Consider the following 13236-nt stretch of genomic DNA (forward strand, 5'->3'; position numbering starts at 1 on the left):
CCCTCACAGCCTCGCTTTCTTTCCCATTAAACGGTCTAAAATATATACACTTATCCATAGTGAATCAGGGTAAGACCAAAACACATTTTGGCAGTTTCGCCAATGAACTTACTGTCAATCCATCACTTAGCAGTGACTGTCTTTAGTTCTTTATTTAATAAACAATATTAATACAATGAGCAGGAGCATATTTCTGTTCTGTACGATGAATTGCTTGTGCTTTTCCTCATTTGCATGTCACTTTGGATAAGAGTGTCTGCTAAATGACTATGTGTAATGAAAATGCTTAACTAAAGATGGTGTTTGATTAGGGAAAATGGTGTGTTGTGTTGAGGTGGAATGAGCGAGACCGTTAAATAATAATCCTAAACCAACACAATTTGCTTTGAGGAAAAACACTAAACTAACAAAATAGCAGAACAACACGAAAAGTATAGCGCAGAACATTCTAGGTTAAGTGGACTCTCCAGTTCTCTCCCATGAGGTCCGTTTGTCCTCAGCAGAACACAGTGGCCCGTCTTAATGTGCATGTCAACTGCGAAGCGCTTTAATACTTGTGTTTTCAGAGGGGCTTGTCAAAGCTAACCAGAGCTCTGGAGTCTTGTTAGAAACCCAATTCCTCTTCAATTTAGGGCCTCGGCTCACCAGGGCCCACCTAACCAGACTCTGTTAGACGCATTTGTTGGTGAAATTGAGCTGCACGGGCGATTGCAGTGGGGCATTTAGAGGCAGCGAGGGAATGAGTGAAGGTGTTTGAGATGCAAGTCAGGTCCGTGAAAGACTTGCAGGAGTAAATCTCTGTTAATAAAGTTCTGAGAGAAACCTGCGACCAGTTCTCATGCTTCAGAGAGAGAGAGAGAGAGAGGTCTCATTCACTTCATATGCATAGTCTTTCTTCGGCAAGATGAAAAGATCTGATGTAGAGCGTTTTAAGACGTCTCATCTTCACGCCGTTCCTGTTTTCACCTTCAGCCTGTTGCAGATCTGCCCCGTCTAGCATAATGTCAGAAATTATATCAGTAAAACAAACACATGCTCTTCGTCTGACAAATATTTACCATCTTCAAATAACAGCATAGGTGCACAAAAACCTAAAGTGGATGAAGAATGAAATAAATATGACACACGAGTTCTTCCATGAACTGTGGAACCATTTCATTTTTGCATACCGTTAAATAATTTGCAAACAATAATGCACATTTATTGTTAAAGGGGTCATGGCATGGATTTTCTTTATTATTTTGATATGTTCTTTGAGGTTGACTTATAATGTAAAAAAAAAAAAAAAACATGTATGCGGAAAAACAATTATTTTCAACCTCTGTCTGAAAATATCCATTTTAAACTCTTTCCCCGCCGAGTTTTTTTTAAAGTTGCCAGTCACCACCAGCATTTTTGGTAATTTTTGATCCCAGAATACTTTGTTGTATGAATATCTGAATATTAAGGGTGGGAATCGCCAGAGGCTCCGTGATACAATATTATTGCGATACTTAAGCCCCGATACGATATTGCGATTTTTTTATTTTTATTTTTATTTTTTTTTTTTTTTTTTAAATGTATTACGATATGCTGAGTATTAATGTTAAATATATTAAATAGTATTAATAACAAGAACATATTAAAGCTGCGAGCAGCGATGACGGGCCCAAGCCGGTGGCACCGCCACCCCGGTGGCATCAGTTTAACTGTGCACGGCAGGCAATAGGCATTTAAAATGGGAAAACATAAAAGGACTATGTCAAAGTCATCTGAATTCACCACATTAACTGCAGCAGTTGGTGCTGCTATGACCACAAACCACAACAGCCACATCTATGAGATCAATTAAATTTATATGAATTTCATGTCAGATTATGTCAAAGGTCAAATTGGAATGAGTTCAGAATACCATTCGAATGCTGATGTTGTTTTATTCTAACACTTCTCTTCATGTGTTTTTGAGCTACCTTAGCTACCATTTGTGCACCAATCTTATGCACCATAAAACATGCTTTAATTTCAATATGGGTGGTCCAATAAAATTTTTTTAATAAAAAATGTATAAATGGAGCCAAATCACAGAAACTGCAAAGATGATTTTAATATCAGTGTCAGGTAAGAGTAAGATGCGTGTCTACATTTTATGGAAGTTTATTATAAATAGCCACTTTTATAAAATCATGTGAAATTTATGTTTTAATACATTTATATTATATCAGTAAATAATTAATTTAAAGACATGTGCATCATACGTGATCTTGGCAAACACATCACATGACGTTTTTATTTCAAGTGATAGTTATTTGTGATAGCCTATATGAAAGGGTTAAATTATGATCAAGAGAGAAAGTCACACACACACACACACACACACACACACACACACACAATGATAGAGTGAGAGTGAGGGGGAGGGGAAGGACTGAGAGAAAGGCACACACACAAACTCACAGGGTGAGAGAGAGACCCCCCCCCCACACACACACACACACACACACAGATAGAGAGGGGGAAGGGGAAAGACAGGCAGATGGCATTCCATAGACTTAATGGTTTGTATACTGTACAAACTGTACATTCTATCCCCCTACACTACCCCTAAGCCTACATATCGCACACACACACACACACACCATAGCTGTCAACCCTCCCGTTTTTTCCGGGTTTCTCACGTATTTTAGCTCTTTTCCCGCTGTCTTCCCGTTTTAGTATTTTCCCGTAAAATATCCCGTATTTTTACGTTCTGATTGTGTTAACTCAGAACACGCAACTATCTGGTTTAGTGCCAGAAGACGCGAATGAGAAGTCGCGCGCACTGTGAGAACATTTTCCGTGCACTCATCCGAGAGCGCGCACACGTCTCTCAGCGCGCAAATATTGAGTTCTCTTTCAAGTCTTGCTCTTGAATGGACAAACTCACGCAAAAAGTATGTCAACATATTGATGAGTATTCTAGCAGACATAGTCTGTATATGGCTTAAGTAAGCTTTATACAGTCCAGAAAAGACAACGCATATCCGAGGTCTTAAAGGGGCAGTAGCCTTTACTGCTGTCTGTTTAATGTCAAACAAAAGACAAGGGCATCACTCACTGCTCTTGATTGAATAACTTTTGTAAGTTTAATAGGATTAATCTTTAATTTATACAGTCATATATGCAATGTTATTTTACATTTGATCAATTTCTGTACCTGAAAACTAATGTTAGACGTACCTGAAAAACCTGAAAAGCATAGTTTATTTTATTAGTATCTTTGCTCAATAGTATTTATTTGTGCTGCTGCTTGTATTTAAATGATTTGTTCTTATTATTTTCTTTTGTTTTATTTGACAGTAGTCCTTTTTTCCCTGAACATAGCAAATACTGAACCGTACCGAAACGGTGAACCTTAAACCGTGATACAAACCGAACCGTGAGCAATCTGTACCGTTACACCCCTAGCGTAACGTATGATAAAATGACTGAAAAAAGGTTGGGAAACACTGGCTTAGGCTACTATCGAAGAAGAAGAAGACAGTTGCAGCCGCGCGGTTGGGAGGAAGAGGGAAAAAGTAGCGGGAAGTAAACTTCAAGGAGAGTATAGTAATAATAAATGATAATAAATGGAATAAATAAATAATAAATGAAAATAATAAATGTTATATTTACCCATGGCCTTCCCTGTTATACAGAAATGTAATAGTTATCAAACCTTCCTTAACTGTATAAATAATAAATGAAATATAGATGAATCATCATTAAAGCTACAATTTTCTCTGTTCCCGTTGTTCTTTGATGAACATTAATGACAGGCTGACTCCACAAAATGACTCTAATTTGCCTCTTTGAAAAATAATTCTCTAATTTAACCTTATTACTATACTAATTGTAATATAAATAATACAAATATTAGAAGAAAAATATTTTAAGTGGTCATTATTGACAATAAATATTGCACAACTAGTATTTAGTACCAAAAGATCTCCTCAAAATATTCAATAAATATTATTGAACTAAAATATAGAACATTTATTTAATTGAAAAATAGTTAAGGTGTATGGTCACATTTGACCATCAATTAGTATGAGTATGACCAATTAGTATGGAATACCTGAAGGCTAAGTACAATAAAAAACATTAACATTAATGTTAACATTGTTGCATTACTCTCCATTATAAAACGATCCTGTATGGTTGATGTAATAATCAATGCACACTATGCTGTACTGTTTACCAAAACTTGCTGCAAACCCCTGTAAAGTGGAGCTGTTGTGTATCAAGCCATTCAAATGTATTGACACAGCGCTAGAAGTATTGAGATTTCTGTGAAGCACGACTGCGCGCGCCGCCGGGAGATGATAGAGCATGTCGCAACTCCGAATGGTTTTTCAACACTCTGGCTTTAACTGTTATGCCATATTAGCGCCAAAACGCTATTTATTGTTTGAATTTCGCATTAAAACTTTAAAAAATGTAAAAGCTTAGACATTGTTTAATATCAAAAGCAGGTTTGGCAATTTGGCGTGAGATTAAGTTGGGCAGCGTGAGAGCGTGAGACAGAGCCTGAAAGCGTGAGTGTCACGCCAAATGCGTGAGAGTTGGCAACCCTAGGCAAAAGAGAACTCGATGTGAGCAGGAAACTGACGCGAGTCTATCTATGCATCGAGTGTGTGTGTGTGTGTGTGTGTGTGTGTCAGTGTCCCTTGAATAGCTGACATGAGACGCATCCACACAGACAGGACACTGACACACACACATATACATACACACACACACAGACAGGACACACACACACACACACACACACACAGACAGGACACTAACACACACACAGACAGGACACTGGCATACAGCGCGCTCTCTTGTGTCTTGTCGCGCTTGGAAGCATGTACATGAATAGGAGCGTGATCATGTAACGCTAAGCAAAAATGGATATAAAAACGGACGCTGTGTTATTTGCGTTAAATATTTTTAATGCGTTAAGCTTCCGTTTCACGTTGACCGAGTTTGGTGGAGATTGAATAAATCACCTACGAGGAGAACGTAAAAACTCAGACCCTGAATTATACAAATATTCACGTTCAAACAAAAACTTTCTGTGAAAAAAAGACACTTATAAACATACACTTGTAGAAAATAATGTGAATTTTTTTTAAAAATAAATTTGAACTATGTCAGTAAATAATGAATTTAAAGACAAATGTGTCAAAAGTGATCTTTGCAAACACAGCACATGACCTTCTGTAAAGCACATGTATAGAAAACACACTCACACTCCTCTGTTTTAAAAAAAGAGTTCTGTCTGAATGAGTACATGAAATCACGGCTGTCAGATGATAAGAATTGTAACTCAAATGTGATTTAGAAAATGAGTTCTGTAGTGATATAGTGTCATAGTTCATGTCCACATTAACCACTACGTTGTAATACCAATAGCCATGTCATCATACACATTTGTGTCCTCATAAATCACATAAGCAAGCACAGAGAGAGAGAGAGAGAGAAAGGGAGTTTCAAAAATAATACAACACTGCCCCCTTTTGGTGATAGAGGGGAGGGCACACAAACAGTCAAAAACATTATTAAACTTTGACATGTTGCCATGGCAGCATTATTTGAAATATCAGGAATTCATTCATATGTCTCTATCTGTCATGTTTTCACATTATACTGATGAAGTTTGAAGTCAATCGTGTGAAAATAAGATGGTGATTCAAAGCATTTTTGAAAGTGACACACTTCCTGCTGCCAGTTGGTGGCGCTATAACTTTGACTCACAAAAGTCATATCCATGTGATCGGCCTCTTACAACGAACACACAGCTGAAGTTTCATCCAAATCAGTCAATGTTTGCACAAGTTATTACACACTTCCTGTTTACCTTTTCTCGCCATAAATTCGTTGCTTCGCCACGGCCAAACCGTTTAAGATATCAAAAATCCGTTCGCAATTTAGCATCCTCTGTGTCTTGACTTCATGCTGACCGAGTTTGGCACTGATTGAAACAATGGCCTCGGAGGAGTATATTAAATTCCAGAGCATGTGTTTTCAGAACAACCCATATTAGCTCACTTCCTGTTGGGCTGACACGTAACTTAGAGCACGAAAGTTGTTTGGCCCGATGAGGTCTATATGTGTACTGAGTTTCATACATGTACGTGCAAGTGTGTTTGATATATAGACCAAGTTTTCAGACCCCACTTTAGGGGGCGCTGTCGAGCCCCCCTGCCACGCCCGGGTACCAGCTTCAGCCCGGCTCTGATGGCCGCGCATTCCGATGTGTGTGCAAAGTTTCAAGAGTTTTTGAGCATGGTAAGGGCCCCAAAAGTGCCCGAGAAGTCGATAAAATAATAATAATAATAATAATTAAAGCTGCGAGCAGCGATGACGGGCCCAAGCCGGTGGCACCGCCACGCCGGTGGCATCAGCATAACTGTGCACGGCAGGCAATATGCATTTAAACAGGATAATTTTTTTAAATCGCTCGAATATGTCACATTTACTGCAGCAGCTGGTGGCACTATCACCACAAGCCACACCCATGATGTAATTTAAATGTAGATGATTTTTAATGTCATGGGATGAAATAGATCTCTTTCAAATATGTGAAAAGTTATCTTTTCCTGCTCAAAATGTTATAAGTCCAGAAGGCCAGTATTTAATTCAAGGTATTTGTATAGTTCTTTTTTTACTTATTCACAAGTGATAGTTATTTGTGATAGTCTATGATATGAAAGGGGTAAATTATCATCATCAAGAGAGAAAGGCACACACACAAACTCACAGGGTGAGAGAGAGACCCCACACACACACACACCCAGGGTGAGCCTGAGAGTGAGGGGGGAGGGGAAGGACTGAGAGAGAGGCAATCTGCACATTGAACAAGATTCACAAGATTTTAACAACAAAAAGAAATAAAATCTAAATGGTGGGAGAAAGTTTTTTTTTACTTCAATCTCTGAAAACATTATTTTGAATATATTTGAAATCACAGATGTTGGGTGATGAGAATTGTAACTGTAAATATAATTTACAAAAACTAGTCCTGTCTGAATAGTGATATGTCAGTGAGATCAGCTCGGGCGCGCACACCGTATATGGGTGATGTCACGTATTTTGCGAAATGCGCAGTTAGGTGATGTGTCGCCCTCCACACGTTGCGAAACAGACTCCGAAATGGGGAAATGTAAATTTGCGGACTCCTGGTTGGAGTAGGATGAGTTTAAACAATGACCGCAGGGTTTTTCTATGGTTTTTCCTGCATAGCGGCCGCCTCCGTCACATTTCGTGCCACCTCCGTCTGTCGACAAAACTCAAGACAGGCAGTCACTTGCTCAGATTAGGCATGTCGTGGTAATTAAATAATCATCAGAAATATATATTGTCACATGATCTTTCAGCAATCATTATTAGTATTTTATGATTTGCTAGTACAAAGTCATCTAAAGCCATTCCATAGCTGAATGTCTTTCCTCCGCTGTAGCTGTCCATCATTCTCCGTTCAGCATTCAAACTGCGCGTCATGTTTGGTTACAGTCAGTCAGCTGCTCGGTAAAGCTCACTCCAAGATGATATATTCCCGTTGTAATACTTGATATGCAGATAAAATAATTTATCTTCCTGGAGTTTATCTAGCGGTTTCTGAACGATGTTGTGCTCCCTACCCGGGTGACAACACAAGGCATCACACGCACAATAACCGGAATTTAAAACTGTGAAGAAACCGACCGATATACATAGTAGACTAGGATTTGTGCGCTCAACGCTCATCGTCTCTTTATGCCGTGAACTTTTTAATGTGCACTCGCGGTGCACTGCGCCCTCTGACTCCATGTTGCTTTAAGCGCATCATTCTGCACCCGGGATGCGCATAAGCGCATTGTGCCACGCCTTCATATATTTTCATAGTTTTGTGCACTTAAAGATGATTAAAAAAAATCTTGTTCTCACGTATCTATCATATATTTGTTGCCCCTTTACAGAGCTGCACATTACGTTTACAATAAACTATAAATCTTGAAATGTTATATTATTTGTGTAGGCCCATATAATTATTTACATTCATATATAAATTAAATATAAATTGTTTTTTTTATAAATGTATTTAATAAGAACACAAAGTAATTTGTACCTTTTCATTAACATTTTTAGATTTTATAAAATTAGTCCAGAGATGTTTTTTCAAGAATTACTTTTTGCAAATTTTTTTAACTATCCACTCACCTAATTTAATATATATTTTTGTTATAGCTTATGATTATATATTTTTATTTTATTGCTCAACAGTAGTTCTCATCGCCGATGAGGTCTTTACATATTTTGAGAAGGTCTTAAAAAAGTATAGTATAGTCATTCCGTTTCATGTTGACCGAGTTTGGTGGTACTTTAGTTGAGTATTTGTGCACATTTATGTGTGTGCGTGTGTGGTCAAACTGCAAACACAAAACAATTCACAATTATTATCTAGTAATGTTCACATCACCAAATACGTTTCTAAAACATTGTAACATCAGCTTTGTGTACTAAGCATTAAAATTTGTTTAACTAAATGCAACATATTTTACAGGCAATACAAACTGTAAATGTCTAAAACAAAACAAATATATAACATTAGGCGTTTAGGCGCTAATCGCAAATAGCGATCTTCATAGTGATACACAAACCATCACAACACTTAAACAACATAACACTACTCACCACGCTGGGAATATAATGTAAGATAATAGTTTTAGCTGGAATTATTAAATGTTCAAATCTTCATTTGAGATCAACATGGCTTTCTCACTCAGTTCTCTAAGTTCAGTTTGTTTTTCCCTGCACTTCTTCCTGCACGATCACATCACTTGCGCTCACCGGAACAACGTCCTTAAAGGGGCAGCACCCAACATCAGGGATTACCAGTCCACCCACCCACCCACCCACCCACCCACCCACACACACACACACACACACACACACACACACACACACACACACACACACACACACACACACACACACACACACACACACACACACACACACACACACACACACACACACACACACACACACACACACACACACACACACACACACACACACACACACACACACACACACACACACACACACAGACAAATCCCTGAAGAGATGGAATGTTTTTTTTTTTATCCTGTTTCAAAACTAACACAATGCTGCCATCTTGTGTTCATTGAGGGGAGGGCACACACAGGTGCAATACATTATACAAATAAATATTTATAAAATATATATATATATTCATCTGAAAAATAGTATAGTCATTTAAAATTAATCTAAGTTCAATTGCCAAACATACAATCTTAATTTAATTGAAATCAAAATATGATTTTACAAGATATGAGACAATTTCTGTTCCCCTTTTTTGTCCTTATTTAATCCCTCGCCATGGCAACACCGTTTGAGATATCCAAAATCCGTTCACATTTTAGCATCTTCCGTATCTTTGTTTCATGTTGACCGAGTTTGGTGGAGATTGAATAAATCGCCTACGAGGAGAACGTAAAAACTCAGACCCCGATTTAACCAAAAATTCACCTTAAAACCAAAATATCTGACTTCCTGTTGGTCGGAGCTAATGACTGTAAATTAGAAAGTTGTCCGGCTCGAAGAGAACAATATATGTACCGAGTTTGGTGACTGAAGATAAAACTAACCCCCCCACTTTTGTCAAAAGGTGGCGCTAGAGAGCCCCTCATCCCCGCCCATTTCTGATGCTTTACCAATGTGTACTGACTGACATCTCTGATGTGTGTGTTGAGTTTCAAGCAGTTTCAAGCAATTTCAAGCATGCTAAGAGCCTCAAAACAGCCAAAAGATTATTAAACTTTGACACGTTGCCATGGCAACAGTATTTGAAATTTCAGGAATCCATTTCATACGTCTCTATCTGTCATGTTTTCACATTATACTGATGAAGTTTGAAGTAAATGGGGTGAAAATAAGATGGTGATTCAAAGCATTTTTGAAAGTGACACACTTCCTGCTGCCAGTTGGTGGCGCTATAACTTTGACTCACAAAAGTCATATCCATGCGATCGGCTTCTTACAACGAACACACAGCTGAAGTTTCATCCAAATCAGTCAATGTTTGCACAAGTTATTACACACTTCCTGTTTCCCTTTTCTCGCCATAAATTCGTTGCTTCGCCACGGCCAAACCATTTGAGATATCAAAAATCCGTTCGCAATTTAGCATCCTGGATATGTTCTCTTCATGCTGACCGAGTTTGGCAATGATCGAAACAATGGCCTCGGAGGAGTATATTAAATTCCAGAGCATGCGTTTTCCGAACAACCCATAATAGCTCACTTCCTGTTGGGCTGACGCATAACTATGAGCACGAAAGTTGTTTGGCCCGATGAGGTCTATATGTGTACCGAGTTTCATACATGTACGTGCAAGTGTGTTTGATATATAGACCAAGTTTTCAGACCCCACTTTAGGTGGCGCTGTCGAGCCCCCCTGCCACGCCCGGGTACCAGCTTCAGCCCGGCTCTGATGGCCGCGCATTCCGACGTGTGTGCAAAGTTTCAAGAGTTTTCGAGCATGTTAAGTGCCCCAAAAGTACCCGAGAAGTCGAAAAAAACAAAAAAAACAAAAACAAAGAATAATCCTTAGGGGAACAATAGGGCTCTGCGCCCTTTGGGCTTGGGCCCTAATAATAAGAAACAGAGGAAGAACAATAGGGCTCTGCGCCCTTTGGGCTTGGGCCCTAATTAATGCCAATATGAATGGCCGTGCGCATTTTACGTTCACTTCAGAATTAGCGCCAATTCGGGAGCGGCACTTGCTTTATTCCTAATGAAAAACACAGCAACAAAACAGTACAATAATAATAATAATAATAATTTGTTACATTTATATAGTGCTTTTCTAGGCACCCAAAGTGCTTTACATATAGAAGGGGGGAACAATGACAAACTCACTTAATTAGGCGCTTTTACATTTCGTGTTGAAACCAAATCTTCCACCGTGGTCTTGTCATTCAGCTCCTCACTCGTGATAAATGAAATCTGACTCCTGCTGCTGGTCCGTGCGGTGTGCGTTCAGTTTTTAATTGTAGTGATCTAACCCAGATCGAGTTCAGAACGATGATCAAAACATAGATGGAGTAGATCGAGTCCAGGTTTCACGGTCCTATAGCTCGTCCTGGGTTGACATTTTCAATTAGTAACGCCACACAGTTTTGATTTATATGTTGTTTAATGTTGATAATCACCTTATTTTACATGTTGCATCTGCTTACATATGATATCGCTTGTTTCTGCTGCTTCTTCACCTCTGTTGTTGACCCGGAGATTCAGTACTCTTTCAGAAGATGTGTAAAAGCGCCCCCTACCATATAAGTGAAAACCAGGAAAGCTGTACATTTCTGTCTGTGGCATCATTAAACAGCCGTCATTTACAGACAAAACATTATGAAGTAATTTCTTACGGTTTGTGATGCAGCTGCTGTCAGATTCAATGCAATTGGCTGCTTCATCTTTCAACAGGTTTCTTTGCGAACTCTGTGCCTTGTTTACAAAATAAAACGCTCTGAACAAACATATAAGCCTTCAACGCAATCCCGGACGGAATTAAAATAAATCATCCACTTGTTTGCGTCACTGGGATATTTTTGAAATCTGTACAGACGCAAACAAGCTGTTTAAACCGGACGCATCAAAGCGGACGTTCTTTCACTCTTACATTTGTCCTGTTGTCGGCAGACTCAAACACGTGGAGTGTCAGAAGCTGAATGCGCATCTGTATACTGCAGTGTATTATAATTATAATGGGTTTGATTTGCTTTTAACGCAACTCTAACATCTAATGTAGGCAAATTTCAGCCGTTAAGCACCTGAACACCAGTGGGTGGGGCCTATGGTGCGATGATGTAAAACTATTCATCTAAGTCTTGCTCTGGAGGCAGTCAAATGCAAATGTATTTTCCCGTGTGAGAGAGGTGAGAGGTGTAATAAGAGGTGTGTGTGTGTGTGTGTGTGTGTGTGTGTGTGTGTGTGTGTGTGTGTGTGTGTGTGTGTGTGTGTGTGTGTGTGTGTGTGTGTGTGTGTGTGTGTGTGTGTGTGTGTGTGTGTGTGTGTGTGTGTGTGTGTGTGTGTGTGTGTGTAGACGTACAGTAAAATAAAGTAAAAGTGGAGTGCTGCAGGTCACGTCACGTGTAGAAATGCAAGTGGGAGAGATAAGGAAGGCTGCCCGGAGTTGGAGGATGCGCCAGCGACGTATAGCAGGCAGGGCAGATGCAGTGCGTATGGAGAGCGGGAGCCGCGCGCGCCTGTTGTGCATTCACACACTGGCAGTGTTTGTCTCGCGCAGCTGAACCGCGGCTCATGTATTGCAAATACAGACAAATATTGTCCATTTTGTCACATTTTCCGGTCTTCTCCTCCGACCCCTGTCTGTCTCATGCTTTGATTTATGATGGGCAGCATATATCTGCTGCAAATGCGACCGTGTTCCCCTCTGTCTCGTACACACATGCATATAACATGTTGTATAGAAGTAGTTCACATGATAAATGTAACATTTAAAAGTGAAGATATGCTTCTAGTTTTAATCATTTAAACATGCCTTTGAAGTTTGGGCAAAAACTTCTGTCAGTGTTGTGTTTTCGTGTATTTTTTTTATTTTTGCGTGTATTTTTTTCTTTTTCTTTTCACAGCGCTGGATGTCATATGGTGATTGTGAAACACACAGAACACTTGGTGAAATTTGTTGATCAGGTCAGCTAAATTAAAGCCACAGTGCATTGTTCTGATCAAAATCGACATGATTAACATGAAAAATGTTACGCCAATGTGTCGGACTCGGTAGACAGCCAGTTAGGAAACAACTTCTACATGATATAACAATTTTTTAATACTGTATCCTAAATTGTGGATGATTAAGCTATATATCATATGCTGAAGTCAATTTCTGGAGTGCTAACGATTAAAAAAACAACAAGAACCGTACAGAACCGAAAACCGTGACCCTAAAACCGTGATACGAACCGAACCGTGGGTTTTGTGAACCGTGCCACCCCTACTCTTCACACAGTTCTCCTAACCAACTTTCAGTTCATTTCACATTCAAAATGCACTACAACTACCAAAACACTTTATTCAGGTCTCAAATCAACTCATTCTTCCAGAACACTAGCAAAGGTTGACAGCCGACAAACACACTTTGTCACCCACAAAACAATGACCTAAAAAACACTGACAACATGTAGCATTATACAATGTTTTCTTGTGTAAAACAAGGACACA

This window comes from Gobio gobio (genome assembly GCF_949357685.1).
Source record: "Gobio gobio genome assembly, chromosome: 18".
NCBI lineage: Eukaryota > Metazoa > Chordata > Actinopteri > Cypriniformes > Gobionidae > Gobio > Gobio gobio.